This window comes from Spermophilus citellus (genome assembly GCF_964194105.1).
Source record: "Spermophilus citellus genome assembly, chromosome: 18".
Classification (NCBI taxonomy): domain Eukaryota; kingdom Metazoa; phylum Chordata; class Mammalia; order Rodentia; family Sciuridae; genus Spermophilus; species Spermophilus citellus.
In genome coordinates, this window is record NC_138200.1 from 53,329,247 (window position 1) to 53,356,401 (window position 27,155).

The 27,155-nt window shown below is 43.7% G+C and overlaps 1 protein-coding gene across 1 annotated transcript in view; it reads left to right on the forward strand.

The window, feature by feature from the left end:
* Window positions 1–27,155, forward strand: part of CDH1 (cadherin 1) — a 74,613-nt gene that overhangs the window by 20,559 nt on the left and 26,899 nt on the right. The window lies entirely within an intron of this gene.

Here is a 27,155-nt window from a genome sequence, read left to right on the forward strand (position 1 = left end):
TTTAAAATGCATACTTTGAGGGGCCTTCCCTCCCAGAGATTGAGTCAGGAAATCTCAGGGGGAACTGGGGTACTTGATGTTTTGTTTAAAACACACTCCCCAGGTGATTCTTTGTTGCACTGAGGAGGAGGCAGGAATATGAAGCCATTAAAAGTTGTATAGGGGTGTGTGTGTGTGGCGTGCAGTGTGCTTTGGAGCAAAGGCACTACAAGGCTCAGTTTTTCTGAAGAATGCAAATCTCCCCCAAAGATGTCAAGGCTTGGCCCTGGGCAAAATGACCAGTCTAAAGTGGGAATGAATCCTTCAAGGCAAAAGATGAAAGGAAATTGAGACTCCCCATTGTTAGGGTAGCTGGTACAAATATCTAAGAGAGACACATCTCTTGAGTTCAAGCACAGGTTTATTGACAGAATGTCTGCCAGGCTGCCCTTCTGCCAGGCGCAGCAGGCTAAAATTGACCTTGGGTGCAGGTGGCTGGCTAACAACAGATTTTTCTTTGTAGGGACCTTATGGGGGATGGTTATGGGAACAGAGTATCTTAAGTTTCTTTTTCTTGGCAGTTTATAAGTTTCTGTCCTGAGTCTCAGAACCAAAATGGAGTTACTAGGTCTAGGTCTAGGGACCTTACTCCCATGTTATATATATGTATTTTTAGTTGTAGTTGGATACAATACCTTTATTTTGTTTATTAATTGTTTTATGTGGTGCTGAGGATGGAACCCAGTGCCTCATGTGCCAGATGAGCGCTCCACTACTGAGCCACAACCCCAGCTCCCCCCTAACCTCAGTGTATTCTTTTTATTAGCAAGGGTGGGGCTTGGTGTGTGCTAGGTAAGCAGCTAGACATTGAGCTGCTCCTGGCCTCTTCCTCATGTGTTCTTTTGTTTGTTTTTAAACCAGGGATTGAACCCAGAGCCGCTTAGCTGCTGAACCACATTGCCAGTCCTTTTCATTTTTTATTTTGAGACAGGGTCTCACTAAATTGCTTAGGGCCTTGCTAAATTGTTGAGGCTAGCTTTGATGAGCAATCCTCCTACCTCAGCGTCCTAAGTCACCAGGATTACAGGCACGCACCATCAATGCCCAGCTCCTCATGTTTTCTTGAAGAACCAAATATAAGTAAGCAAAATATGCTAAATGTGTGACAAAGTTCCAGTGTATTTGGAGAGGACAGCTTAGCGGCCAAGGGACCTTGTCCCTCTATATATCTATACGTCATTCACCCCATTATTTATCCTTCCATTCATGTAGTCATTATTGGGCACCTACTGTATTCAAGAACTTCAGTGATCCAAGCTGCTGGAGCTGGGAGGATAGCTTGGATAATCTAGACCAGTGGATGATTTGACAAGTTAACACACTTGGCTATGGTCTGAGGCGTCATTTATGAGTCTGCAAACAGCTCCCTAGTTTATGAGTTGCCCAGCCCAGTATTAAAATGAACCATTAAGCTCTGCTGTTGTCCTGGAGAAGCCAGCATGAAACTCAAGCTGAATAGAAAACAGATCCAACATAGAGATAAGGCAGCTGCAGTTTCAGTTTTAGGTAGGGCCAACTAAGAACTTTCTCGGGACTTTCCTTGCTGTGGACTAGAAGTGAGGTTGCTTTTCTATTTGGTGGGGAGGTTGGTTTATGATTAATCTATCTGGGATTTGATAACAGATCCAGCGCACTTATAAGGCATTTCAGATACTTGATGATAAATACACTCCTGAAATTTTAGAACAGGCAATTAGTCATAAAGCCAAGGATTCCTCAGTCACTCTGTCTTTTCTTGTTATTTTTGGTACTGGGGATTGAACCCAGGGGCACTTTATCACTAAGCTACATCCCTAGTCTTATTAATTTTTACTGTTTTGGTAATGGGGATTGAATCAAGGTGTACTTTACCACTGAGCTATATCTTCAGCCCTCAGACCCTACTTTTTGACAAGGAAACTGAGGCCCGGAGAGGTTGATTTAGCTCATGGTCCACCATGACAAGGAAATCTGCTACTTTGAAAGTTTTGAGGCCATTTTATCCTTTTTTATGATTGAACCTGATGAACCTAACCATCCCTGTCCTATTCTAGAGCAAGATGTTCCCATAATGGGAACCTGGAGGTCCCCCAGAAAGGGAGATACTCTTTCCCCTGTAGCCAAGACTTTCTAAAACAACATTCCTTTTTTAGGACTTCATTAAGAACCTGTCTGTTGATCTATTTCTTTACTTTGATTATTCCTAACTTCAAAGAAGAATTTTAAATATATATATATATATATATATACATACTGAGGATTGAACTCAGGGGTACTTAACCACTAAGGCACATCCTCAGCCCCTTTTTGTATTTAGAGACAGGGTCTCACTGAGTTGCTTAGTGCCTTGCTTTTGCTGAGGCTGACTTTGAACTCACCATCCTTACCTCAGCCTCCTGAGTAGCTGGGATTACAGGTATATACCACCATGCCTGGCAAATATAATTTTAAATATAATATTTGGGTGGCCAGATAATATCTACACACATATCTATCTCAGATATAAAGGAAATGGACAAAGTGAAAGTAAAGATTAAAGTTAAGCTAAAGATGGGGTAGGGGTAACAAAATGATTGCCACAGACCTAGATCCCTGCTAAAAGCAGATGACAAATTTGACTCTGACATTCCCACCAAGCCAATACAAAGAAGGATATAGGATCAGTTGTGGATTTGGGTTTCATTGTGTTAAGTGTTAGTGGGGGAGTCAGGATCCTGCTTCTCCAAAGAGCTTTTAATTTCCTGTAATTCTAACAATTTTTTTTTTTTTGAGACTGGGGAATGAACCCAGAGGTACTTTTCCACTGAGCTAAATCTCGAGTCCCTTTTTATTTCATTTTGAGACAGGGTCTCGCTAAATTGTTGAAGTTGGCCTCAAATTTGTGATTCTCCTGCATCAGCCTTCTAAGTAGCTGGCATCACAAGCATGTGCCACTGTGCCTTGCTCATCTGTTTTTTAAAAACAAAAAACTTAGAGTGATGTTATCTTGGGGGCTGGGGTGTAGTTCAATGGTCGGGTTGGGTACTTAGCACGCCTGAACCAGCACCAAAACCCCCCACAAAATGGTAGAATCTACACCCATGGTGGAAAGAGGGGAGGACACCGTGAAGGGGATTCTTAACTGAGTGACCAGCAAGAGTCAGGAACCTTCTATAGGAACAAGTGCCGTGTGCTGAGGAAGAGGTGGTGCAGTGTGGCTGAGGCCTTGTAGACTCCATGGGTTCACAGTAGGAAACCAAGTGGAAGCTGGGCAGCTTGTTTCTGGGTCAGATGTTCTCTTTTGAAGGACAGATAAATGCCATTTGTCCACTAGCTTCCACCAAGAGGAAGTGGTGCGGAGGAGTCCGTTGGACTGATGCACCCTCCTGGCTAGACAGGGCTCTTTCCCCTCCAGCGGAGGAGGCTCTGGGTGTTTTGGAAATTATGCTCAGGAGACCAGAACAATAAGGCTTATTTCTTCAATGGACACGGCTCAGTGCAGGGTCTTATGTCAAAAAGTATTTGGGATGGATGGTTGATGGAAATTACTTCTGCCCACAGTGTCCTTGCGCAGTCATAGCTAAATCAGACTTTTTCTTTCTGCTCTATAAACCTTTGATTTCCTGCTTTGAATCTGTCTCATTTTCTTCTCCAGCCCCAGAGTAAGCAACCAATGTTCATTGAGCTTTTATTCTGTGTCTGACACAGTGTTAAGGGTTTGCCCTTTACCTTTCATCCCATCCCCTTAGGAAACAGGGTCTGTCACTGTTCCTCCTACAGATGAGGAAACAGAGGTAAAGGAGCAAAGTCACATGCTGAGGTGGTTTAATTGATAAGGGGAGCTGGAATTTGAACTCAGATCATCTGACCTCTGACCTGAGCTCCTAACCACAGAATACTGTAGCCCTGAGGTAAGGAAATAGGATCTAGGTTCCTCTCCTCTCAAAAGTTGACCCCATGTAGGCTGGGGCTGTAGAGGGCTTACCTCATACATGTGAGGCACAGGGTTCGATCCTCAGCACCATATAAAAATAAATAAATAAAGATATTGTGTTCATCTAAAACTATATATATATATATATATATATATATATATATATATATATATATATATTTTTTTTAAATGCTCTTTGATTTAAAAAAAAAGTTGACCCCATGTAACCCAGTGATGACCCGTGTTCTATGTCCTTGCCTTGTGTACCACCCACTCTGGCAGGATCCTTGCTGACAGGGTCATTGTCTTTCATGATGCTGGACCTCCTCATTTCATGCATGGAAGGGTGAGGCACCTTTGAAACTTTGGGCTGGGGATGTAGCACTTGCCTATAAGGCACAAAGTCCTGGCTTCAATCCCCAGTACCTCCAAAAAAAAAAAAAGCTTTGGGGTTTCATCTCCAATTTGCCTTTTGGACAGTCACTGCCCCTCCATAGCCTCTTGGGAAAGAAGAGTGTTTCTCTTTAATTGGTCCACTGAGGTTAATAAGCCATAGACCTCATAAGGCACATTCAATAAATGTTCACTGAGCATTTTAAATACACCAAGTTCTGTCTGCTGTGAGTGGCAGACCAGTAATTGACTGTTGTTCATTCAGTGTTTACAATGGGCCTGGTTCTGGGCTAACCTGAGCTAACCTTCAATTGTACACATCTTTTTTTTTTTTTTTTTTTTTTTTTTTTTGATAGAAGGGTCTCCCTAAGTTTCCCACGCTGGCCTGAAACTTGTAATCATCCTGCCTCAGCCTCCCTGGGAGCTGGTATTACAGGAATGTGCCACTGTCCCTGGGCTGTATGTAGATCTTATATTTGCCTTATCCCATCTCCTGTGAGATAGGAACTGTAGTCCTACTGAAATGTGACACAAGCCTCTCTAAAAAATAACCATGTTATGGAAAACTGTTCAGCACAAACTATTAGGCTTATAGGACAACGGGGTTAGAGGAACAATGCTGAGAGTTCTACACACACCAGCTATGTGGCAGGCTAAGGCAGGAGGATCACTTAAGCCCAGGAATTCTAAGCCAGCCTAGGCAACATCTCAGACATTGTCTGTCTGCCTCTCTCTCTCTCTCTTTTTTTTTTTAAACCAGTACTGAGGATTGAGCCCAAGGGCACTCTATCACTAATCATAACCCAGCCCTTTGTGTTTTGCTTTTTATTTTGAACAAGACCTCTCTAGATTGCAGAGGCTGGCCTAGAATTTGTGATCCTACTGCCTCAGCCTCCCTAGTTGCTGGAATTACAGGCATTCACTCCCATGCCCACTGAGATCCTGTCTCTTAAAAAAGCAAACAAAAACAACAACTTCAATGTGACATACATTAGAAGAAAACAATGTTGCTTGTGGGCATCTCAGTAGGGTTTTAGCTTGTTAGTGTACAGTGGTGGAATAATGATCATCTGGATGCCAGATGTGGATAGGTATCACACACGTGGTGAACTGAGTCCGCCAGAAGATGCATGTCTTTTGTGCATTTGTACCTCTGAGCCGGGTATAATTTTCTGAATTCACTTAGTATTTCTTACAGACAAAATCTCACACATGAGCAAACTAGACATTTGAGTTATGCTTAAATTGTTCTCTAATATATCACTCATGTTAGAAGAAATATACATTTTCCAAACAAGCATTATAGAAGAATTGATATATTATCTTCATTTGTGGTGAAGTACATTGAATTCCAAAGAGGTAAGGTAGTTGCCTGAGGGTCACATAGCTAGGAGTTGGCAGAACTGGGATAAAATCCATGTCAGCCTGAGCACTTCTTAATCTCTAAGCTACAGTCCTTCTTGTTCTTATTTATGGGGAACATGTTGACAGTTGGCCCAAAGGAGAGATGCTGGACCTTCCTAAAGTAGAAGGGATGGCTGGTGGCATATGGCCTGTAGTTAAGAATGAAACTTGTAATCATCCTGCCTCAGCCTCCCTGGTAGCTGGTTAGTTTTGGCTGGTTGAGTGATGTTACAAATTTTTAACAATGACCAGAATAGCATGGACCTCTTGTAGGCCAAGTGGATGCCAGGTCCTGAGGTCCTGGGCAGTAGCTAGAGGGTAGTGTTGGCATGGGGAAGGGACCCCCAGAGACTCAGAGGCTGCTCACCAAGCAAGCAACCAGTGACATCTTCAATTTTCAGCCATTGGTGCAGCTGTGTCAGTGCATACTAGGTGGATGTCAGTCCCGATCATGTCCTCAATAAACAAACAGATGGAGCCAGAAGTGGTAGTGCAAACTCAAGTCCAGGCTCAGCAACTGAGCAAGACCCTGTCTCAAAATAAAACACAAAAAGGGCGGGGATGGGCCTGGGGCTATGGCTCAGCATTAGCACACTTGCCTGGCATGTGTGAGGCACTGGGTTTGATTCTCAGCACCACATATAAATTAAAAAATAAATTAAAGGTCTATCAACAACTAAAAAAAAAGGTCGGGGATGTGGCTCAGTGATAAAATGCAATCCCCAGTACCATAAATATATACATATGTGGTTGGCTGGTTAGTTTGGTTAGTTTTTTTTTTTTTTCCTGGAATTTTTCCCCATTCACAAAAATTTTAATTAGGAAAACCTTTTTTTTTTTTTTTGGACGTTGATGGGCCTTTATTTTGTTCATTTATTTATATGCAGTGCTGAGAATTGATCCCAGTGTCTCACACATGCCAGGCAAGTGCGCTTCCGCTGAGCCACAACCCCAGCTCCTAATTAGGGAAAACTTTTAAAAATACATAGAGGACTGGGGATATAGCTCAATTGGTAGATTGCTTGCCTCGTATGCACAAGGTCCTGGGTTCAATCCCAGCAATCCATACATACACAAAAATAGTTTAGAAATACAATGGACAACCTTACTTTACAGTGCACACTGTCTTCTTTCTTATTGCTTCATCTGTATGTGATGAGCCATTTGAAAGTATGCTGCTCTCCTAGAAGGAATGGAGAGTACAATGCTTGTTCCCAGAGGGCAGAAGACTGATCACAGGCATTCTAGGTAGATGTCAGTCCTGATCATGTCCTCAATAAATTTAAATAGTTGGAGCCAGAAGCAGTAGCGCAAACTCAAGGCCAGCCTCAGCAACTGAGCGAGGCCCTGAGCAACTGAGCAAGTCCCTGTCTTAAAAACACAAAAAGGACGGAATGTGGCTCAGTGTAAGAATGCAATCCCCAGTACCATACATATGTACATACATGAATGGCTGGTTAGTTTGGTTAGTTTTGGCTGGTTGCATAGGAGAAATAAGTTCTGTGTTCCACTGCACAGTAGGGTCGCCAGAGATAACAATCCTATACTGTGTATTTCAAAAAAAGCTACAAGAAAAGATATCAAATGCTTCTCCACAAAGTAATGGTAAATGTTTCAGGGGATAGATATGCTTATCGAACATCAAACATTATGCAATGTAAGCAAATGCTGAAACCTCAGTGCCCTGTCAATATGTTCAATTTTTATGTCCATTAAGAAAATTAAGTTCATATTTAGGGGAAAAAAGTGTCTCACATATCTCACCACCCACATCTCCTAAGAGTGAGGACTCACTGTCTGAACCGTGAAAAATATCACACGTAGAAAAATCTCCAGTATCATCTGACATTGACTCCATATTCAAATATCCTCAACTATCCCAAGAATGTCTTTTATTTAGCGTAGAATCTAACACACAAGCCATTTCAAACATTGCCTCCTGTGGAAGCCACTGGTGTGCACAGTAGGAAATGCAGAGAGAGAAGGGGGTGTTCTTGACTTTGATGAGCCGTGCCCCATTTTGTTCTCCCACTTCAGGGAGAAACTGGATGCTCTGTTGTATTCTGGGAGCAGTCAGAAATTTAAAAAGGCTTATTTTATTTCCCCTCCCCTGTAATAAAGCAAAGCTGGCATTTCCAGATCTGAAGCATCTAAGGAAAGCAAACCTGAGGGTGTCAGCATATTGCTTTCACAAGGAACAAAAGGTTATGATTTAACAGCCCCTGAAATTAGATATCAGGATCAAGATGGTATAAGTCCAGGCAGGAGAATTTTCCAGGGCTCCATCTTCCACAGAGTCTCCCCTCAAAAGGGGAAACTTAGGAGAGGCAGTTATTAAAACAAAACAAAACAAACACCAACTATAGTTATTTTAGATTTCTTTTCATGTAGGTAACAATCATAGTTCATGTACTTTTTAGTTTTTCCCGTCAGTGCTGGGGATCAGCCTTGGCCTTGCTCATGTTAAGCACTTACTCTACACCCAGACACTTTTACTTATTTATTTACTTATTCATTCATTCATTTAGAGAAGGGGACCTGCTGTGTTGCCCAGGCTGGTCTTGAACTCCCAGGGCTGAAGCAATCCTCCTCCCTCAGCCTCCTGAGTGCTGGGATGACAGGTGCACACTATCGTCTGTGGCTTTTTAAATAAATGTTAATAATAGCGATCAATGTTTGCAGAACATGAGCAGTCAAGGTGTTCAGCAGGGTGCCTGGGGCATGGTAGGAGAGCAGTGTTGGCCATTGGACATGCTCAGACATGGTGTGAATTTGAATCATTCAGATTCGAAACTGCACTTTAACATATTTTGCATAGTATATGTAGCTTTTAAAGAATGAGAATTCTTCACATTGACTTCTCCCCACCTACTGTGTTTTGAACCCAGGGGTGCTTAGCCATTGAGCCACATCTCCAATCCTTTTAAAATAATTTTATTTTGAACTAGCGCCTTGCTAAGTGCCCAGGCCAGCCTGGAACTTGGAATCCTCCTGACTCAGCCTCCTGAATCTCTGGGATTACAGGCATATGCTGCCACACTTGGCAGTCACTGTCAAGATCAGAGAACTAATTTATTGAGCCTGTCACAGAGTGTCCTTTAGAAAGTGTTCACTGCTCTCATCATCACTGTCACTACCACCACCAAAGGCTTCAGCTTTCAAAGCAGTGCTCACAAGGTGTCTAGAATTCTAGGGAAGTTAATGTGTTTCCTTTAAAGACCATTAGCAAAGCCGCAATGACACTGTCACTCACTAGGAAACAGAACACAACGGAAAGTAACTGTTGGTAAGAATGTGGAGGAACCGGCACACTCTCTCACTTGCACACTGCTACTAGGAGTGTAAAATTGTGTGGCCGCTGGGGAAGAGAGTCTTGCAGCCCCTTAGCATAGAATTACATATGACCCAGCAATTGCACTCCTGAGAATATGCCCAGGATAATTGAGGGTATATGTCTAGACAACAACGTGTACGTGAATGTTCAAAACAGCATTATTCAGACAGGCCTAAACACCCAAATGTTCAGCAGTATATATGTTCAGGTGGCATATCCATGCTATAGAATAATATTCATCCATAAGAAGGCATGAAGCATTATAATGTAACATGGATGAATTTAAAACATTATGGTATGTCAAGAAGCCTGACACAAAAGACCACATTGCACGATTTCACTTACACTTGCTCCTCAACTTGTGATGGGATCGGGTCCTGATAAATAAAAAATGCACTTCATGTACCTAACTTGCTGAACATCGTAGCTTAGCAATAAATTATAGTGTATTGTGCTGCACACTGCGTATTTGCCAGCCTGGAAAAAGATCAAAACTCAAACAAAAAAATCAAAACTAAAAATTTGATTTTTGGTTTCTATTGAACATGTATCAGTTTCAAACCATCATTGAATTAGAAAACGTGAACCACTGCAAATCAGGCACCATTTATATATGAAATAATCAGAAAGGGCAAATCTAGAGAGATAGAAAGCAGATTAGGGGTTACCAGGGGATGGAGGATGAGGGGAACTGAGAGGGGTGCTAATAGGGAGAATCTCTTTTTAGGGTGATGGAAATGTTCTAGAATTAGAAGTTACTGATGGTTGTGCATCATGAAGAATATACTAAACACCACTGATGCTTTAAGTGAGCAAATTTTGTGTTATGTTAATTATATCTTGACTTTTAGAAAATACCAAGGTGGGGAATAAGTTCATTAGCAAAACAGGTCTGGATCAGATTAGTACAGCTACTGTTCTGAGCTAAAGTAAAAAAGTAAACAGTCTCTAATGTCCAGTGATTCTGCCTGGCCCTGAGCCCTGTGTAGGGCCTTGTTTTGTAGCCTTCTCATAAGCAGAAAGCATTCTGGGAAACGAAACTACCCACCTGCCCAAGGAAAAGGGCACCCCAGATAAGTTTGATGTATTATGTAATCAAAAGGCAGGCAGGCAGGCTTTCCAGAGGGGCCTAAACTAATGGCTTAAGAGGGTGTTTAAAAGAGAAAGCTGTAGCCTGCCTGGCCTTAAGTCCTGCCCAGTCAGCAGAAGCGGCTCATTATAACTGAGAGGAGAAGGTATTTAAAGCTGGCATCGATGGCAAGCATTTGCCCCATTGTCCCAGGTTTCGTTAATGCGTAGTTTTTCCATGGAATTGGTCGACCTGGAAAGAAAGGTTTTTGTCTTCCTGACTTTTCTGGCATGGCTTCTCACGTCATAAGACAGGACTTTCTCTGGAAATTACACCCAAAGGTTTCACTCTTATTTAAGCAAATTAAGACTTTGGGAAAGGCCATGTGACCTTCTTTCAGGTTTGACGAGGCCGACAAATCAAGATATTGAGCCAACTTATTTACAGCTCTTGAAGCCAGTTCCTGTGTTGTCAAAGTCCCCAAAGTCTCCACGGGTGTAGGAATGGCTTATCAGCACTGTCTGGCCTATCTGCTCTTTGGCCTTATACCTGCAGTGCCAGGTTTAATGAGATGCCACCGTGGCTTGTCTCAGGAATAAACCGCCCCTACCTGGAACCTGCCACCCCCATTGGGCGATTTTGTGAAGGGAGTGAAAAGGGAAAGAGAAGCAGGGGGAGGCCCATAGAACCAATTATAGGGCCAGGATAAGGTGGAGTTATAGTGCCTGATGTTGGAACCTGTCTCTGCCTGGTTGGCTTCTGTGTGCCCCTGGGCAAATCACTCCACCTCTGTCTTGTTTATTCACCTGCAAAGTGGGGATAATACAAGACCCAGCACTTTCAGGAGAGTGAAGATGAACGAGCTTCTGCATGGTGCTTCTCACGGGGTTAACAACTGACCATTAAGCTGAGGCACAGTCCTGGCCAGCTCAGGAAGACTTGGACAGTCATAATGAGCACTCCTAGCTCATGAGCATCCCTGCCCCCTTCCGTTGGGCTGACCTCAAGGTCCCTGAATTGTAAATATATAATAAGGTGGTCAGACGAGGGACTGCTGGAGGCACTGGGCTGCCATTTAAAATCCAGTGATCAGGAACTGCCTGAAGGTGACCCTAGAACAAGGAGCATTTCAGCAAAGACTCAGTGGAAGGGAGGTGGGAGCCACACAGTCATCTGAGGAAGAATATTCCAGGCAGAGGGTGAAGCAAATGCAAACTGGAGCAGGCATAGCCAGGGTCCTGGCCAGAGCAGAGTGAATTGGAGTGAGGGGAATGGGTGCCCAGGTCAGCTGCGACCTGATTGTAGGAGTTGAGCTTTCATTCTGAGAGAAAGAAAGTGGGGAGTGGGTCCCTGAGAGCTCTAAGTAGAGTAAGGCCCCTCAATGACTCATAGGGGCTGTGCAGAAGAGTCTGGAGCACCTGAGCCAGAGTTGGGAATGCTGTGAGGAGGCTACTGCCGTAGTCCAGGTGCCAAGAGATGAAGTAGGTCGAGGCTGGGGGCGGAGCTCAGTGGTACAGCCTTGCCTAGCTTGTACTAAGTTTTTTGTTTTGTTTTGTTTTTTGGTACTGGGGATTGAACCCAGGGGCGCTTAACCACTGAGCCACACCCCTAGTCCTTTTTATTTTTTATTTTGAGACACGGTCTTGCTGAGTTGCTTAGGGCCTTACTAAGTTGCTGAAGCTGGCTTTGAATTTGTGACCCTCCTACCTCAGCCTCCCAAGCCACTGGGATTACAGGTGTGTGCCACCAAGTTTGGCAGCACCAAATTCTGAGTTCAATCACTAGCACCACCAGAGAGAGAGACAGAGAGACAGAAAGAGATAGAGATATATATGAATTGGATCTGTGGGGAGAGAACTTGGATGCTTGACTTTCTCCATGTTCTTCTCTAATCCCCCATTTTGACTACCTTGCCCCCACTAGTCACTTGGGCTTTATAGGTCTGTTATTATTCATGCTCTCTGGGCATGCTTCCAGGAGGTTTGGGGATCTTTTTCTGCAGATGCTCAGAGGGTTTGAGTTGAAGGTGGGGGCATTGGAGACAACAAGATATGGTGGTCACAGTTGAGTCCCCTTCATTCTCCCACCATCAACATTCATTTTAACCCCTAAATTTGTCTCTAACCCAGAGATTCTCTTTTTGGGATCTGAGACCCCTTTAGAAAACTGTCAAAGGCTATGGAGTTTCCCAGGGGCACCCACATCCTTTCCCACCATACCAGGGCACTCATGCCTTCTTTGACATCCATTTATAGATCTAACTAAACCCTGGCCCAACTCTGAAGTTCTTGCTGCTAAGCCCTCAAGGAGTGGGTCAGACAAAGCAGAAGAGCAACTGGGAAACTTCCTTTTATGGCCAGAGAGATGTTTCCAGGTGGCCTGAGAAGGGAGGAATGGTTGGTGTGGGCAGACACTCTTCCCTTTGGTACCAAAACTTTGATGAGAAGGGGTGGGGAAGGATTGACTTTCCCAAGTCTGGAGTTTCCTCTGGCTCTGCGGCACTCCCCACAGGCAAGGGCCACCACGCCCGCAAACAGGAGTGGCCAGTCCTGGGGGTGTGGGCTGAGGCCAGAGAGAGGCACTGCTGATATTCTAGCCTTCCCAGAAGGCACTGCAGTAGTTGCCCTGCCAAGTCTCCACAGCCACCCGGGCCCTGCCTGTCCTGCAGAGCGGCCTTGGAAGCAGCTGCAGAAGTTTCCAGTTCTGCAAACACTATTTATAATGTAGTGATGGCAGGAGCAACATGTAGAGGACTCACCCCATTTTCCCTTGGGTTCTGTGATGGATAAGGACCATTCTCTCTATTTTAGAAGGAGGAAACTGAGACTCCAGGGCTAATGAATTTTCTTGAAGGCTCACAACTAGTTAGAGGCATAGTTCAAATTAAAGTGCAGACCTATCTAGACTCCAAGCTTTTACACCAGCTATCAGTGTCATGCAGAGGCAGCACTTGGTGCAGCCACCCATGCTGATACTTGGAGAGAGGAGCCTGCAGGAGGCTGGCAGTTCAGTTTTGTTCGAGATCAGCTCTTAGCACAAGAAATTTCCTTCTCTTCTTGGATTGTCTTTTTTTAATATTTATTTTTTAGTTGTAGATGGACACAATATCTTTATTTATTTATTTTTATGTGGTGCTGAGGATCGAACCCAGGGCCTTGCCCGTGCTAGGCAAGTACTCCACTGCTGAACCACAACCCCAGCCCTCTTCTTGGATTGTCTTGCTCTTTTCTATTCTCCATCACTCTTCACTTGCTCTCTGGTACCATTGTGACAGATTCTTCTTGAAGGAGTCAGATTTATGAATCCTAAAAACAAAGATCCCATTTCCTCTCCCTTTATGTCCCTCCTTCTACATTAGGACTACTTATCATCCTTGCCTCTTTGCCCCTGGGCTAGATCCAGGGGTCGATGTCCCTCTTAAAGTGTGACACTTGGGAAGAGAAATAATCTCCATCATTTAGATCATTAGATTGCGACCCTGAGAATGTTGCAACCCTGAGAATGTTCTTATCAAACCACAAATAGAATCAGACAGAACAGAACCCACAGACTCCTAAGTCTTGAGTGTCTTGTTTCTGATAATGCAACTGAAGTCAGCATTTTGGGTTTTGGAAGCCATAGCACCTGGGTTGGTTGCTCACTGAAGTTACATCAACTACCCCAGTCCTTCCTTTAGCTCAACTCTCTTATTAAAGGAAAGAAAGATGTCATGTAAAGATAAGAAGATAAACACAAACCAGTTTAAATGATTCAAAAGTACATAAAAGTATCCCTCCCATCTTTAATCCCTTGTATCAGCAGCTTGTCTCTTGAAATGAGCAGAGTCACTCATGTCTTGTATCCTTCTGCAGAGATTGGAAGCCATTTTAATATCCCATTTTACTGTTTCTTTTAAAAATATTTTTAAATCATTTAATTAAATTTATTTATTTTGCAATGCTCAGGGGTCAAACCCAGGTCCTCATGTGTACCAGGCAAGCAAGTGCTTTACCACTGAGCTGCATCCCCAGACCCACTTTTTAAAATTTTGTTTTAAGACAGGGTTTCACTAAATTGCTGAGGCTGGCAATTCCCACTCCTTCCTTAGTCTCCCGAGTAGGTGGGATTATAGGCATGCCCCACAGTATCCAGTTACTTAATTCTTTTAAAACAACCACTTGCATTTTAATTTCTGCATCCATATCTCTGGAGTAGAGGCCATCACTTGTTGAATCCTTCATGAATGCTGTGTTTTACCTTTCTACTGACTAAGCCTATACAGACTCCTTGATTATCTGAATCCATAAAAATCCATTCTAAAGTCCATTCTAGAAACAGGCTTTTTTGGAAGAAAGGATCCACATGTGTAAAATCTATAAACATGGTCAGAATGATCTCTAAAAACTTGACATGACATCCAAGGTCTTTGAATACCATATCTGTGTGGGTACAGCTCAGCCCCTGCAAGAAGGCTTTTCCCAGAAAGAACGCAAGGGACCCTGACGTACTGCAGGGAGAATCTGGTCACCTGATTTGGCATTTAGCATGCTGCCTCCCACTAGACCAGCTGACCAGCATCTTGCCCTCTGTGCCCCTTCCTTTTCCGCTCACATGTGGGTCATCCTCCCTCCTTCCCACTGCCCACATAGACACCCTCTGCCCACCACCCATGGGCTCCTGCATTCTGTGTTGCTGAGATTCTCAGAGGGTTCTCAATCCCCCGAGGGAACCCTTTGTATGCGGTGCTGAGGATTAAACCCAGGGGCGCTTTATTACCGAGCTAAATCTCCAGCTTTTTTTTTTTTTAAACTTTATTTAATTTTTTTAGTTGTAGTTTGCCATAATACCTTTATTTTTTATTTATTTACTTTTTATGTGGTGCTGAGGATCAAATCCAGCACCTTGCACATGCTAGACGAGCATTCTACTACTGAGCCACAATTCCAGCCCCATCATCTCCAGCTTTTTAATTTTTTATTTTGAGACAAGGTCTCACTAAATTTCTGAGGCTGACCTCACACCTGTGATTCTCCTGCCTCAGCCTCCCAAATAGCTAGAATTACAGGCACACGCCCCTATGCCTGACACGAGGTGTCTTCTAATTGGCATGTGAATCTCCTAACTCCTCTGAGTATTTGGCCAAAATAAAATTTTTTTTCCCCTCAGGGCTAGAGATTGAACCCAAGGATCTGCATGGTAGGCAAACACGAACACTGAGCTACACCCTCTACCCTAAATTCTCTCAAATAGAAAGTAAATAGTAAGTTTACATATGGCCTCCACATTAATCTTCCCTTGATGGATACTTGGGTTGTCTCACATGCTTATCTACCACAAACAACACCTTAGTGAATAACCTTTTATATATATGGCATTTATATGTGTCAATTTACAATTATGAATTATAGTGGAAAGTTGGAACAGTCCAGATAAATGTATCTTGGAGTCTTTTGCAAGGGTTGCTACCAGGAAAGTAAGAAGGTTGAGAATCTCTGCTGAGAAAGTTGTGCAGCGACCTTCCACGGCCTTGTGGCTGTAGCCCCCAGATATGGAAGTCTGGGCTTGTCTCTTTGCCATTTTCTCTTCTTATTTTCATTTTTTTCCTATTTGGGATTCTTAGAGTGAGCACCCCACTCTATTTCTCTCTCTCTCTCTGTCTCCCTGGTACTTGGAGGTGTGTGGTGCTGGTTGCTGGGTTTATTTCTCAGGAGCCTGGGCAGTTACCCCTTGGGCAGTCTGAGTAGGCTGAGCAAGCCCTCTGGGAGCAGCTGCTTTTCCCAGCAATGCTTACTTGTTGCCATAATGAAAAATGATGCTAGGGTCCATTAAAGAAAAAGCTGCTCTCGTAGGCTGTGCTGGACAAGTGAGTGCTTGTCGTGGAGTCATACGCAAGTGCATGTGACCTGGAGACTGTGGGAAATGCCTCGCTTCTGCCTCTTGGCTTCCAGCCCGTCTTTGGGGCTATTTGAACAGTTTTGTTCCAAAGGTCAGAGGCAGAGGGTCTGAGCGTTTCCAGAACAACCCATGTTTGGGAATAGTGCAGGCCTCATGCTTGTTCTTTGTAGAGGAAGTTTTCAGATCTCATTCTTGAATTATGGAATGATTCAAAGATTTCAAATTTCCGGTAGTCCCAGCGACTCAGGAGGCTGAGGCAGGAGGGTCGCTTTGAGCCCAGGAGTTTCTGAGCAGCCTGGGCAACATAGCAAGATCCATCTCAAATACAAAAGGCAAAGATTCCAAATTCCAACTTTCCAAATTCCACAGGCAACTTTCCAGTGTTTTCAGTTAGCATTGCCATATCTCTGTGTCCTTAGGCTTTGGAAATGTGGCCCTGGATTGGTGCATGTCTCTCTCTAGGCATGTTCTTTACAGAGAGACTAAGTATGGTTTTAGCTGTCTACCTCCAGCTTGGACTTTTACCCATCCCACCAGAATGTCCCTTCCTCCTCTAGGCAGGGCAGTTTAGTCTGGTGGTTAGAACAGAAACTTTGGTGTTGGGCTAGTCCCAGGTGTGAATGTCACTTTGGAGGTGTGACTGTGAGCAAGTGACTTGAGCCTTTCTGGGCCTCAGTGTCCAGGGAATCAGAAAATCTCACCTGCTTCACACAGCCTAAGGGTCAATGTATAGCACTCACGATGTCCACACATAATGACTGTCATCGTGCAGCCTATTTTAACTTTTATAATTCTTGCTCATTAAGAATTATTTATGGTTTCTTTTTCCCCTCTCTACTTTTTCATAGCCTTGGCATTATTGGGTGTTTAGATTGTGTCTCTTTTGAACTGTGGGATTTTGACTCATGGGGTCCTCAAAAGAAATCCTAATAACTGTATTTCTTTGGTTCATTGAGATGTAATTTACATACCACACAATTATACCCAGTGTAAGTATACATTAGATCATTTTAAAGATCTGCACAGCTGTTCAGCCCTTACCCCAACCCAGTTTCAGATTTTTGTCACCTCACAAGTTCCCTTGGGCCTCTTGACAGTCAAGCCCCTACCTGCCCTTGTCTCCAGGCCACCATGGATGTGCTTTGTGTCTCTAGTTTTCTAGAATCTTCAAGTAGTGAAATATGTAGTCCTTTTGTGAATGGGTTCTTTCAGTTAGAATAACAATATTAAGATGGTGCTACGGGGCTGGGGTTGTAGCCCAGTGGTGGAACACTTCCCTAGCACATGTGAGACACTGGGTTCCATCCTCAGCATCACATAAAAGCAAATAAATAAAAACAAATGTGTCCATCTACAAACTAAAAAAAAAAAAAAAGGTATTGCATTTATTCCTATTTTTATCAGCTATACTATAATTTATCCATCCTAAAAATTTTATGGGTTGATTTTTATAACTTGCAGATTAATATTTTTTTAAATGGGTAGAGGTGAACAAAGAAAATTGGATAGGAAGGTCTTTATTTATTTGTTTATTTATTTTTATTTCTTGGTACCAGGGGTGTTTAACCAATGAGCCACATCTTAACCCCTTTAATTTCTTATTTGAGTCAAGTTCTCACTGAGTTACCTACGGCCTTGCAAAGTTGCTGAGGCTGGCTTTGAACTCACAATCCTCCTCCCTCAACCAGCCGAGCCTGTGGGATTACAGGCACATGGCCTCTGTTTTTGTTCAGTAACAGTTTTTTTTTTTTAAATAATGTTGTATTTTTTTATACCTTTATTTTATTTATCTTTACATGGTGCTGAGGATTGAACCCAGTGCCTCACACATGCTAGGCAAGTGCTCTGCCACTGAGCCACAACCGCAGTCCTCAGTAACAGTTTTATTGAAATACAATTCACATGTCATATAGTAAACTCATTCAAAATACAGAATTTCATGGTTTTAGTGTTGTTCAGAGAATTTGCAGCCATCATTACATTGATTTTTAAATCATTTCACCAACCCTCAAAGAAGCTCCTCCCCAAGGGTACCCCAGTAAAGCCCCCACCCTGGCTTCCTCCCAGCCCTGAGCAATCTCTAACACTCTTGTCTATAGATTTATGTTCTGGACATTTCATAATCAGTCAATGGAACTATGCAATGTGTGGTCTGGCCTCTGAGCATGATGTTTTAATGGGTTGTCCATGTTGTAGCATATATTGCTACTTCATTTCTTTTCAATGCCAAACAATATTCTATTGTATGGATATACCATGTCTTATTTATCCATTCCTCGGTTGATGGACATTTTGCTATTGTAAATAGTGCTGCTGTATCGTCTGTATTCTGTAACATTTCACCTCTAACATATACAAGATCCTGCTATTAAAATTAAAATCAAAACAAACAAAAAGCAAAAAATAGACACAGATAACAAGGCACCCTGAACATAAAATGACTGAGGAGGTGAGAGGTTCTTTTTCTCCTGTTACATGAAGACTCAACAGTCTAAGGTAAACAGAATGGAAGCCGCTGGGTTTGTGTTTCCTGCAAGTGTCTGAGGAAGGTTGAAATATACCCACACCTGGGCTCCCCCAGCTCTGGACATCTGGATTTAGTCAGAGACAGGACCCAGGCCTAGGTGTTTTTTCCAAAAGTGACTCAGAAGACGTGCAGTATATTTTAGACCCTGTATGGAGATGATGTTAGACATTTTGGTCAGTGGGTCTTATTTTGTGAGAATCCAAGACCTGGAGAGCAAGTGCAGTAGGGCCCAGGACTCAGTTGCCCAGCTCTCAGGCTGTCAGCTGCCCCTTCTGGTCAATAGGGACTGGGGGTGGGGACTCAGGTGCTTTGGAATTCAGAATATGGGGCCCTCTCTGGCCCAGGGGAACCCTCCAGAAAGGAAAAGTGGGCAGGTACTGTGTGGGAGAAGGGCGCCTTTTCTTTCTAATCAATAAGCAAACAGTTCCTGGAGTTGCCCAAGCCGGCCACAGGAATGTTTCCTGGGTTGCAGCCCATGGGAATGAGCAGTGAGCACCTCTGTTATTTAGGCAGGCAGGGTGGGGTGTCTGTGCACTTAGCATGCAGTCAGAAGCTCAGACAATAAAACAACTCCAATTTGGGGTGGAAGCCAGAGGGTTCTTGTTCTTTTTCAGGAGACCAAACAAGTTTCCCTCTTATGGCAGGTAGGGACAAAGTCCCTCCCCCCATCCCGCTGCAGGAGGTCCAGGTGCTGCCGGTTCCTTGAGGCAGAGAGTGATCCTCTCTTCCCCCACCTCTTGAATCAAGGCGAGATTTCTTCCAGTCAGTGCCCACCCCCCTTGGAATATTGAAACCCGGTACCCAGTCTTGACTTGGGACGCAGCCCCAGCTTACCCAGCCGAACCACTGGAACCCTGTGGAGGCAGGAAGATTGCCATTAAACTGGGTGAGGTTTTATCAGTGGTTGCTGCTAGTTTCTGGGCTGCCCAGGAGAGGCCTGGGAAGGAAAATGATTCAGAACTGAGTTTTTCCTGGTCTTGTTGTCAAGAAGGACAAAGGGCACCAGGAGGCCCTCAGCCCTTTTGGACTGAAGGAGCAGGAATCAGTGCTGGCCACAGACAGGTGTGGAACCCATTAATTACTTCAATTCTTCAAGAACGTCGCATTATCTATTGTGTTCCCTGGTGACTCTTTAGTGCCAACACAGGGCCTGGTCTCAGGGGACTCATACATAGTAGGATGTGGTTCCTAGGTAGGCCTTGGAACCCTTCCCTCTGATCCTCCATGTGGCTCCCTCTCTCCCCCTCCCTGGCTTCTGCACGCAGAGAGAGCACTCCTTCTGGAGGCCTTCCTTAGATACTCTTTATTAAATTGTCCACTCCCCACTGGGCTGCTGCCTAAAGCCCTGGGAACCCCTGGGAATGATCTGCTAACATTTTTGTTTTTATTTTTTAGTTGTTGATAGAACTTCATTTTTTTTTTTTTTTTAATATGCGGTGCTGAGAATCAAACCCAGTGCCTCACTCATGCTAGGCAAATGCGCTACCGCTGAGCCCCAGCCCCAGCCCCCTCTGCTAACATTTTTAAAGCTTTTCTTTCCTGACACTAATTTACTTTTCTATAGGCTCTTCATCCCTGGAATGTAGCCCCTCCCCCACTGGCAGCCCCTTGTTTTGTTCTCTCCTGTTTGTGGCGTAAGCTCCCGAAACACCCAGTGACCATCCTTGGAGGTTACTCTAACAAACAGTGGCTTCCAAGGTGGGGTTTGAACTGGAGTTGGTTTGACCTCCTTTCACACAAAGGTAAAATATTAACATGTTTGCACTGGCTGTGAACCAACGCCAGGAGTGCCATTTATGACATTTATAGCATTTTTTCACCAGGCTGATTCTGATCAGCATCCTTGGTATTTGCTGTGGAGAAAGAAATTTATGGCCATCAAAGGCACTGCGGCAATGACCCAGGCAGCATTAGTGACCTTACAACAGAGGGGAGATCCACATAGGAGTGGAACAGTCGAGAAGAAAGGGTGATAGTTCCCGTGCTTACTCCCTTTCTGGAAGTAAATGGCAAATGGGCTGGGAATAGTTTTTCCTTCATCTTACATCTTACATCATCAACCTCTCTCCATGTCACCTTTCTGCTGCTGCCCCACTTGCCCCATCTGCCTGCTTCTCTCTCTCTCTCTCTCTCTCTCTCTCTCTCTCTCTCCAGGGATTAAACCCAGGGGTGCCTTACCACTGAATCCCAGGATCTTGCTAAGTTGCTGAGGCTGGCCTCAAACTTGCAGTCCTTCTGCCTCAGCCTCCCAACTTGCTGGGATTACAGGCTTTTGCTACCTCACCTAGCCTCATCTCTTAAAGATTTGTTCCTGCTTCCTACCCAGGCAGTGTTTACTGTTGACATCTGATTTCAGGGTGGCCATTGGTGAAGTTGTGGATTTGTTCTGGGTAAAGGCATTAGGGGGATATTAGGAGAAACAACCTGATAAGCTTCCTGCAAATAAGTTTCCTGTCCCTGGGAACCTGAGGGAGCCACCTGTCAACAAGGACTGTGGGTGCCTCTGCCTTCACCAAACCGAAGTGCACAGGAAGAAGGTGGCCCACAGGTGTTGGGGCCACATGCTGGGAGTCATGTTTGTGTAAGGATCCTTTCAATTCTTCTTCCACAGAGAAGCCTCTGGGGTTGTGGCTGGCTGGGTAGAGGAACTCATGCAAAGTGGTGATATAATTCAAAACATTCTTGAATCTGGAATTTCAGACTTCCTCCTTTATGTGGCTGTCTGAATATCCTTATGTTTTTCTGAGGTCTTGAACTGGATTTCCAAGGCTTCTGGGAGAGAGGGAGGGCATGTGTACTGATGCTTTGCTCTTGTTACTCTCATTATAGTTACTCTCTTCTTAATTCCCATTAACCTCCAGGTATTCATTTAACTTGACTGTCTCAAGTCGGTTGTCAGTGCTAAGAGACAGGCTGGTCTGGTGGTTAAGTCTTGATGGGTTCAGTGGTACCTGACTACAGCCTTTGCCTCTTCAGAGCTGTGTGACTTGTCCATGTTCATTCACTTCTCTGTGCCTCAGTGTCCTCATTTATAAACAAGAGATGCTAAATCCCTCCTTCACAGGATTGCTGAATCTAATAAGGATTTTAGATTGTCATTATTGACATAGTTCTCAGTAGCATATAGACATGTAGAAATAGAGACTCATTAGAGTTGAGATGGTCAGTCTTCCCAGGGGAGCTTGAGTCTCCTCTTCAACATGCCCCAGATGGGAAAAACCTGGAGGCCCACTTATCCATCTTCTCCCATTTGTTAAAACATCACATCACATTTTCTGCTGATGACGGGTACTTAGTAAACCTGTAATGTTTACTGAGTTCGTGGATATTCATCAAAGAAGCCCTGCCAGCAATACCCAGTGCCATCTAAGAAAATGGCCAACATGGAGAGAAATTTTGTAAAAGCATCTGTGGGGACTCATGGCTTTGTGGCTGGAGTTAGAAACAGCGCCCCTTTCACCAACAGGAAAAACTCCCACTTTGCTAAATGAGGCTGTCTCCTCGGGAGTCCTTTCATTCATCAAATCAAACCTCTTATTTTTCATCTTCAGGATTTAAATTAGAAACTGAAGCCCTTGGTTTGGGGGTACATAATGGCCGTGTGGCCTCAAGAGCCTCAGAAGCTTCTTTGATCTTATACACATAAGCTTGAGCTGAGAGCTCAAGTTCAAATGGTCCTTGATGTCAAGCTGAGTGCAGTGCCCTTGGTTCTGATGAGAGGGAGAGGATCCATGATGGATGTTCCCCTTTGTGTGTGATGTGGGCACAACTGCGGTTCTCAGAGACTGCATCTCCCCACTGGTACCCAACAGCTCAGCTCTGGGTAGCTGCCTTTGCTAGCAGGGTCCTGTCCTCACATCCCAACATCTTCAGGAAATCTATAGAGGCTTTTGAGAGTGTCTCAAATCTACCCACTCACATTCCAGTCTCAGGCTGGCAATTCCAAGGAAGGAATGTTGCTGAGTGCTCAAAGCCTGCCCGCCCCAGACCCAATGCTTTCATGAACTTGGGTTTTATTTTGAACATCAGTCATCTCTTTCAGGGTTTTCTGTTTAAAGCTATTATTTCTGCCAAATATGCTAGAAAACGTAGGATGAATAACAGAGAGAGTTTCAGCATGTTAAAGAGACTTTCAAAAAGTTATCTTACCAGTTTTTTTTTTTTTTTTTTGGACACTGGAGATTGAACCCAGGGGGCTGCTTAACCACTGAGCCACATCTTCCAGCCCTTTTTAGTTTTTGGCGGACACAACATCTTTGTTTGTATGTGATGTTGAGGATCGAACCTGGGCCGCACGCATGCCAGGCGAGCGCGCTACCGCTTGAGCCACATCCCCAGCCCCTTCCAGCCCTTTTTATTTAATTTTTTTCCAATCTTGCTAAGTTGCTTAGGGCCTCATTAAGTTGAATTTGGGATCCTCCTGCCTTAGCTCCTGAGTGTCTGGGATTACAGGCATGTGGGCCTGGCTATTCTTACTAGTTTAACTTTCTGGTGTATAATTTCATACTATTCTGGACCATCTTTTCCTTTTTCCCCCTCTTTTGCTCTTTTTGTTTTCTTTGTACTGGGGATTAAAACCAGGGCCTCTCTACCACTGAGGTACGCCCCCACCCATTTTTATTTGATTTTAAGATGGGGTCTTGCTAAGTTTCCAAGGCTGGCCCAGAACTTTGCCGTCTTCCTGCCTCAGACTCCTGAGTCTCTAGGATTATAGGAGTGTGCCTCGTGCCCAGTTATAAGTCTTCCTTTTTAATTACTGCTGAAAAGTACACCTCCATTTTGCAGGAGGAACAGCGGGAAAAGCCCTCACTTTGGGGTGAACCAGCTCAGCCCCTGCATTCACCATTGTATAATTTTAGGAAAAAGAAAATAGTATTGATGATGCCATGAGGAATAAGTCAAAAAATTAGACACAAAGAGCTCAGGGCAAGGACTGACACCTAGGGAACATGGATTCTAGACTGCTGAGGTTCAAATCCCAGCTTTGCCACTTGTCAGCCACCTGTTTCTCCATTTGTAAGAAGAGGACACAAATACTGACTTCATAGAATTCCAGTATTAAACAAGCTAATATTTGTAAAGTGCTTAAAATAGAGCAGGGTGTGTTAGTTAATGTTTACACAATTTAAATCTTAATGCAACAGTTGAAGCCATTGACTGAGTGGGTAGTTTTTGATGATGATTGTGGTGGTGTGGTGATGTTTTTGTGGCAGAAAGAATTTCCCATTTAGACATGGCCAATGGAGTCTCAGATTTGGTTTCTAGTCCATGTGACCAAATAACAGATTGAGGAAAGGCCTTCAGACCGGGTTAAAGACACTTCCATTTCCTGCTGTCTCACTTTTTGTTCATTTTTTAATTACAGAAATGTTCAAATATACTCAGTCCCCATGTGCTGATGCTTTGGCTTCCCATTTTGCCCTCGCCACCCACTTGTTACTGCTGGGAATGCACAGAGGCTGAGCACACCCAGCCTTGGCCAGGGCCGAGGGGAGCTTCCCAGGGCCTTCTGGAGCTGGAGAGCCCCTGTCTTTCCTGTAATTTGCAATTTGTCAGTCCAGAGGATCCGGTTTTACAGAAAGATAATGAGTCTTAATGAATGCTTGGAAATTCAGGTTGGGGCTCCCTGTCACACTTACTCTGTCACTTCTCAAAGGGTGAGGCTTAGCCACCATTAAGATGAAATGCCCCAAAAGCTTAAGTGCCTTGCGTCAAGTTATTTGCAAAACCATTTTCATTTTTTCAGGCCACCACCCTCGGCAAGTCTAATCATGCTTGTCTCAACTTTCACTGCCCAGATTTGGACGAGCTAGAGAAAGGAATCCAGGGCAACCCTTGTTCCCTGCTTACAACACAAGCCCCCAAACAGAGCCTAGTTGCGCCATTACTTACGCTGGTGGTAGGTGAGGGTTCTTTGAAAAACATCTTGCTTTTATAATTTGAAAAGAAGTTCCTACTATAGACTTAAGGTGGGGGTGCCTTCCCATCCTTTAATGACTTGGCATTTCTTCTCTTGTTTCTATTGTCATTTTATGGCTATTCTGTGCATTTAGACTCCTGTTTTGTCTGTCCAGAAGCACACAAGCTATCATCTCTTGCACTGCTCTGCAGCAATGTCACTGTTTTGTTCATCATCACAAAATTCTGAAGGTGTAGGCTCACCAGCAGTGGTATCCTTCATGTTACAATAGAAAAAACTGATGCTCAGAGAGTTGAGCCATTTGCTTACGGCCACCCAGCTAAAAGATGGCAAAATCTGGATTTATAATCCAGTGGAAACGCTCTTAAGTTTAACCTTTTTTTTTTGAGACAGGGTCTTGCTATGTAGCTTAGGCCTTGCTAAATTCCTGAGGCTGGCTTTGAACTTGCAATTCTCCTGCCTCAGCTTACCAAAAGGCAATGAACTTATTTATATAAAGATCCTTGCAACATCAGTTCCCAGTCCCTGCTGACAAGGGCTATCTTGCAGGTCCAGGTCAGCCTTCTCCCAGGAATTTTTATGACTGGCTGTGGGTAAGGAAGGGCAGTTCAGAAAGACCTTTTTAAAATTGTTTCCTCTTAAGTGCCTTTGGCTCAGTATTCATGTCAAAGAAGCATGTTTTGGGGTGATATTCTGGTTGCCTTCAAGGCCCAGTTGTGGCTCCAGTTAGTACAACTAGCTGTTGACTAGTATGAGATGTCAGGTAATTTCTTAACTTCTCAGCCTCGGTTTCATTTTGAAAATGGGGATAATCACAGTACTGCTCTTCTCTCCCCCAAACATCCAGGGTCTTAATTTTCTCTGGCAAGAGCAGAAAAATGAAGCAAGGGCTTCAGACATGGTTGCAAGGTTGTCCCCTGGTGGAAGAAATGGGAACTGCAGCCCAGGAATCCTGGGCAGCTTTGGGTTTTCTGACCTCCTGAGCATAGAGGTATCTAGCCTTGTAAAGTAGGCCTGGCAGCAGGAATTTGTATAAAACAACACTTGGATAAAATAGAAATGTCATTGGATGGAGGAGGGAAGATTATTTGAAAGAGAGGAAAACAGGCTAACTTCTGCGTTTTCCTGGGATGAACTGTGTTCGACTATTGCCTCTGCCTAAGAGGTTCTTTGTTATGTTTTTCTTTTGCTTTTTAAATTTTATCTGTTTATTTAGAAATTTCATATGTATGTATATATTTGCATCTATGTCTGTCTGTCTAGTTAGCTATATATCTCACTGTGCCTAGGCTGGCCTTGAACTTCTAGGCTCAAAGGATCCACCTACCTCAACTTCCCTACTAGCTGGGACCACAAGTGTGTGCCCCCTTGCCCAGTCTGGAAAGCTGTCGATCTTGAGCTAGGTTTGTTGGAAGGCTGACTCTTCAGGTTTCCACTTACATACCCGCATGAAAAAGACCCGCATTTATCATCTGATGTAAGAGATTATCTTCCCCAACCTTATCCCCTCCCCTTCACTCTTCTATTACCTTCTTTTATTTCAATTCTTTTGTATCTATCACTTATCAATCCTTGAATTTTTTGGTTTCTGTGTTGTCCTTTCTTCCTCAATGGCATAAGCCCCAATGGCAGCAGGTGCCTTATGTTTTGTCCTTAAGAGTCTAAGACAGGACTAGGGATGTGGCTCAGTGGCAGAGTGCTTGCCTAGCATGTGCAAAGTACTGGATTTGATTCTCAGCACCGCATATAAGTGAATAAAACAAAGGTCCACCGATAACTGAAAAAAAAAAAAATTGAGCGAGCCCAGGACAGTCAGGCATATAGCTTGATGGAGACTTGTTGAATGAGTTCTTTGGGACTCTGATATTTCATGTAGAAATTTTTTTTTACCACAGTTTACCCAGCTTTGGAGAGTAATACTTTTTAAAGTTTTAGTACTTTAGTAAATGTAAAACTTCAAGTAGTTTTTCCTCTAAGCCATTCATCATAGCACTCTGCAATCCAAGTAGTCCTTCTTTTCCTTTTGCATTTGTCTTTAACACCCTTTATGATCTTTTCTGTGAAACCTTCATTACCTCCTCTGGACAGGGACCAGTTTCTCTTCTATGCCTCATATTGCAAGTAGGAATTAGCTCTCTGCTTCATATCATAAACTTATAATCAGCACTCAATAAATATTCACTATTATCAATTTTTTTATAATACTGGGAGCTAAGTCAGTGATTAGTCAAAGCTATGCTTACTTTAAATTTTTTTAAAATAAACTTTAATATTTGTTATGTTCCAGGCACTATTCTATATGTCTTCAAGTAACCCTACCATGTATTTGCTATTGTTGCTTTCATGCCACCAGGTGGGTAGATTGAATCACAAAGAGGTTAAATAACTTGTTCAAGGTCACAGAGCTAGTAAGTGGCAGAGGTGGGACTTGAACCCAGGTAATTTGGTATGGCGTCTACTTTCTTTTATTTGTTTGTTTTTGTGATACTAGAGATTGAACTCAGGGTCTCACACATGCTGGGCAAATACTCTACCACTTAGCTACATCCTGAGCCCTTTTTACTTAATTTTGAGAGAGAGTCTCAATAAGTTGCCCCAGCTGCCCTTGAATTTATGACCCTCCTGCCTCAATCTCTTGAGTCAGTCTACTTTTTTTTTTGGTACCAGGGATTAAACCCAGGGGTGCTTAACCACTGAGCCACA